Source organism: Lepidothrix coronata, unplaced genomic scaffold, assembly GCF_001604755.1.
Source record: "Lepidothrix coronata isolate B3197 unplaced genomic scaffold, Lepidothrix_coronata-1.0 Scaffold21, whole genome shotgun sequence".
In the NCBI taxonomy this organism is placed as follows: Eukaryota; Metazoa; Chordata; class Aves; order Passeriformes; family Pipridae; genus Lepidothrix; species Lepidothrix coronata.
The window spans coordinates 4,155,821-4,161,600 of NW_016690201.1; positions in this window are offsets into that span (position 1 = coordinate 4,155,821).

The window sequence follows — 5,780 nt, forward strand, 5'->3', positions numbered from 1 at the left end:
TGTGCCAGACTCCTGCAAATTCAGATCAGGGGCTGTGAGAGTGCTTTGTCACTGTGTCCCCCAGCTCTTTTTTGCTCTGTAGGTACCCAGTTAAGCAGTTAATTAACACACATCTTTCTCACAGGAAAAAAAACAAAGGAAAGGATCTGTCTTCAGTGGAAAACTTTGCCACGTGGCATTGTGTTATTTTGGTAACATAAAAGGGAATTCTGACAACAAACAGTTAGGGAAGATGAAGAGGTTTTTTTCCCATTTTTTTAACATCCTGCTACTTGCCATTACTTGGCAATTTTCTGTTATGCTTCCTTCATGTGCTAAGCCTACCCATTTTATACTATCTATGTATTTATACACTGCATAAGTACATATAGGCATTTTATACCCCCAGCTATTTCTTTGCTTTTGATCTTATAAATATTTTTCACTTGCTTTCCAGAGTTTTTATGCTTCTTTGTGCTTTTGCACATTATCTTCTTAGATTTTTCCGGGCTTTGTTCTGATGTGGAACATGACCAAGCATGCAAAGCCTTGGAGCACGTTCACCGTTACCTCTCTTCTGGATTTAATTTCCCCCACACCCTTGACAGCATTCTTCATGTGTTTCTTGGCTGGCAATAATCTACTTAGGATGCAAATGCTTGATGACTCTGCTGAGAGGTGGACAAGAAGAAACTTCCCCTACTGAGCTGCCGTGGCACTCCCAGGTGGCCCCTCCCGTTTCTCAAAGGAAGGACGTGGGCTGTCAGGCTGCTGGGACATGTCCTCCACCCACCCCCAGCTCCGCAGGCTGCAGCAGAGGCGTCGGCGAGGGCCGAGCCTGAGGCTGGCAGGTGGCCACGGTCAGGGGTCCCATGCCCTGGGAAATGCCCCACACCATTCCTGCCCCCACACCACGGGCTTGGCTGCCCACTGCTGCCCACACTGAGCCTTCAGCTCCACCACGTGTGTCAGTGCATCTCCCTCCCACACCCCGGGCACGCGTGTGTCTCTGCTCAGGAGCATCTCTGGATGCCATAAAGAGTGCTGGTGTTCTCTCTGGTGTGTTTGAATCCATTGTCAGAGTGACATCAGCTGGGAAAGGCTGGTACTGGAGCAGGACTTTCTTTTAAAGAAGTTTCTTTCCACTCAAAACTAAGTTCTCCCTACGGTGCTTAAAAAGACACCTCAGCTCTTCTGAAATCCAAAAATCTTGGGCAAATTATTACTTTCCATAATCTGAAAGCAACCAGTGACCTCCCTCTTCAAGAGCATTACCCAGATTAATAACAAATGAAGTTGTACTTTAATTATTCATCATCACTGTAAATTCTTCATAGATGAAAAGAGCAAAGTGGAGCACAGCAGTGCAGCTGAGGGACAGAGCTGGGCACAGGGGGGTTTCCTCTTTGAGTCACAAGGGAATGAAAATTCAGAATCAGCTCTTGTGAGGGCTGGAGGTGACAATTGTCTTACAGAAGGGCTGGCTGCCCGGTATGAGTTTTTTTCTCTGGTCCTTCTAGAGATAGTAACTGTATTTTAATGTTGTATTAAGTCTACAAGCTTCTCATTACAAGGCAAGGCAGTTGCAACACAATACTAAGTGATTAACAATGTTTATAATAATTTTTGCTTTTGGCTACCAACACATTATTATAGAAAAACCTAACGTGTTTCATATAATCTGGGCATAAATCAGGATTATATCTCTTTCTGGAAGATATCAACAATTGCTATAAAGTGCCATGGACAATTCTGGCATATACAGATGAGCAGGAAATATAGCAAGATTTCTTTGTTGGCAAGAAAGCACGAATATTATATTTCTGAGTATTTGATAGATGTGGATGGAGAAATCCTTCTCAAAGAGGAAGGTAGGTAAAGAAATTCTTGGAGGCTCAGATCAGCATTGAAAAAAGTTTTTTTCCTTGGGGCAGCAGGCTAATGTTTATGAAATTTTTCAGCCAAAAATCTCCGTAGGTGCAGCAGAGCTCATCTTTTGGGAAAAGAAGGTCTAAGAGCTCTCACTATTGTAAGACATTTGCTGCTTTTATATCTATTATTAATTTGCTGAACCACCACTACCAGGGCTTTGGATTAGGATTTTGTTTAATGACTAAATTTTTCAGTTCCAGCAAGTGACAACATATTTTCTCTGTCTAAGATAAGCCTTGCAAAGGGAAATTGCCCCTTTTCCATGCAGAAAACTGATTGCCCTGAAGGTCACAGGGAAAAAATGCATTTTCTAGATAGAATCTATTTTAAGATATGTTGGAATTGTCCCCTGAAAACCATTCTGCAGGCAGCATGTCTTCTGGAAGAAGGGATAAAGCTGAACTTTCCAGGTGAACATCACTCCTGGACTTGTTTTGGCACCAATGCCCTTTGGCAAAAAGGCAGGTGCTGAGCCAGCACACTCCCTGGGACCACTGACAGGAAAGGGGAGTACTTTTGCCTTCAGTTCTTCCATTTCATTGAAGACTTTCCAAGGTGATATAAGTAAAAGGAAGGGGCAAAGTGCTTACTCTGGAGTAAATAGCTTCAGTAACTCCCAAACTATTTGTGAGTGTCAGATTGAGTTGGTATGAAGTTTGTGAGTTTCTCTGCAGTGAACAAACTTTAATGTTGCTCCTGTTTGAAATAAAATTGTCAGTGGTAGCTCAAGCAATGGAAAATTGCAGCAAAAATGTAGAGCATTAAAATATGCTTCTCTCTAGTGAAAGCTCCTCTACAATCACAAGGGCAAATACAGTTAAAAAACCCCAAAACACAAGATCCTCCTGTAGGCAGAGGCTTCAGGATCACAGTCTTTAAATGGGTCACTTAAAATACTTCTCTAGATAAGAGTGTACTATAACTGTGTTGGAAGCTGTCTACTCCCTGTCCCAGACATATCTGTTAGCTGATATTGAAAATAATTCTGCATAGGATGCCCAAAGTTTAATCATGGCAGGTTTGCAGAACCCTTCACTGAAACCCAGATAATGAGAGATGACATGGTTCTAGGTGTGCACTGTTGAAAATGATACAGGGAATACTCATTTAACTGTTTACTTCCTGGCCCAAGGGCATAATCAAGGCCAGTTCCTTCAGTCAGCAGCCAGCGAGGATAAAATCAAGAACTACCTTGACACCACCTGGTTTAGTTACAGAGGCTTTGTGGGAGAGGGAGCCAACAGGACACAGTCCCTTGGCAGCACCAGGCTGCTCCCAGCCAGTAGCTACAGCTCTTACTGCACTTTTCTCAGAGCTGCTTTAGCTGAGTCAGGATTTCTTTCCTTCCCTGCATTTTTATTTTTCAGTGGATGGCTCTATTTCTATCCCCTTCGGCTTGCCTTGCACCTTCAGCCAACATCAGTGTTCTACCTGCATTTATATTCAGTCTATTTAATAACTCCTCCAGCCCGATAGTTGACATTTCTGAGCAGCTTTACACCTCTAAGGAAGAAGTTTTTATTTCTTCCCTCAATTTGTTCTCTTTAGCCAGATCTGACTTAACAGTAATTAAAAAAAATTAAAGCATTCCCTGTTTTCGGCTTTCTCTACTGCACAGTGAAGTCCCAAGGATGCAATTCTATCTGACCAAGCAAAGCCTGGGGGGACACGCCTTCCCCTATTCATGTATGTAATTTATTAATATTTTAATATATTTATTTATATATTTATATCTATATGTATGTATATTTATAAACTTGTACAGCACTTTTCTATCGGGAAATGTTCAGTCCCTCAACTCAAGCCAGTTTTACTTCAGCCCTGGGCAAAGCCCCTTGATTACTCTGGCAGAGCATCCAGGCAAAGCTCCTCTATCCTCTTTGTACCTACCAGCATGGTTTAGTTCACCTTCTGGTCCAGGGCAAAAGTCTATTGCCACCTGTCCGTTTTTATCAGCTTTTTACAAAATTAATTCCTATTGCTATTTTCAGTTTAGTGTCCTAAACTAGCTATGGGCAGGGTACTGTGCTCTGCCTCTCCTTGAACTATCCTTTTGACAAAGTATTTCAGTGAAACTAACTGTTGAAACCTGTTTTCCAAAACAATTGAGGCCTTTCCATTCTGACATATGCAGGCCCATGAATCACAGCTCTCTGTTTTTTTTCCTGCTTCTCCAGTTGTGCAAAATTCACCAAGTGGCCACAACAGCATACTGTTGACTGCAAAAAGGCTGAATTAGGCTTTATTTTCCTACCTGGGCACACTAATTTGGGCATGATCACACTGACCCAGCTCTTCAGTTTCACAGAACTTGTTTTTCTTGCTCGTAACCCTTTAGAAGTAACTGGCCCATGGGTGGAAAAGTTAGTAGAGCAAGAAAGACAGACACCAATCTTCTCCATAAAAACTCCTCCACTCTGAACTATCCCCAGGTGATTTTTTTCTTCTCATTCTTACAAAGCTCACTTTAGATCTGGTGAATTATTCCTGAGGACAAGTTCAAGCTCCTGTTACAGCTTCTAGTTCCTTGTCGGGTACAGTTCAGGTCATCTTATTAATTTATGGTTCTTAGCCAAGCTGCTTCCCATCAGTTCTGCCTCCCTCAGCTCTCTTTATGGGACAAGAGCCAGGAAAGACTCAAGTTTCACAGTGAGTTTCACATCCTCTCTGAGTGTCCCTGACCTCCCTTTGCTGCTCTCAATGGGGACATCAAAGTCCCGAGGTGGGTATTATGGATTCCCACATGGAGCACTTTCTGTGGAGCCAAACGGGCTGGACGCCACAGGATGTGGGAGTAACATGGCTTTGAGTTCCTGGAATAAAATGTTGCATTGATGGAGGAAAAAAATTAATATCTTTTCTATCCTAACCCTGAAGTTTGAAGAACTGCACCCTGCAGGTGTCTAATTAATGTCTGGTTAATCTTATTAAATCTCAGCTCTCACATTCTCACTCTTCCAGATTAACTTTTGTTTGCAGCTTTCACCCCAACAAGATCTGTATAAAACACGCTGATTTCTCATTGCCTTCTGCAGCTGAAGGTTTATGCAAACCCAGCTCCTGTGAAGCAGCTCCTGCAGAGCCCTTGAAAATGAGAATACTGAAAAACTGAAGTTTAGCAGGATGCAGGGGGAAACAGCTAAGTCACATATTTTCATCCCAAATTACCTTTTCCTAACTGGGAGGAATTTCTAGAAAACAACTGATCTAATTTCTAAGAAACACTTTTAATGCCATCCATGTTTGCTTCCATTATAATCAATATATACTGTCTCTCTCTCTAGACATATATATACTCAATATAATCAATATATTACATATTCTTATATATAATTTACATAAGTTGCTTTTTGTCTACTGAGATGGGAGTATTCTACCTTGAGCAGTGAATTCCGACAGGCTGGTCCCATAGACTAGAAATACAGGTCTTAAATGCTAATTTCTTACCTTTAGGTTACAAGGCAGGTTGCAAAGGTAAGAAATAAAAAAAGATGTCTTAAGATTTCAGATCTATTATGGACAATGTGGGTTTTTTTACTACCAAACACTCCCAGCTCATATAAATAATTAGTAGCAAATACTTGAAGCAACTCAATAGACAAAATTAAATGTTTCCACAAGTTTTCTCACTCCCAAAAGCTGTGCTGAACTAAACAAGCATTTTTCCTGATGTTTCTAAACAATTGTTTCAACTTCTGCAACCTGAAAATGACTGTAAACTAAATTTTTATTTCTATCTGGTGTCTAGCAGACACTGTTTTACGAGTAAAGAACAGTTGGACAATGAAAAACTAATGCTCTGCAGGGAGTTTCAGCTTTTCTGGTAACAGACGACCATTTCCATGCATATTCCAACTGTTTCTGATACA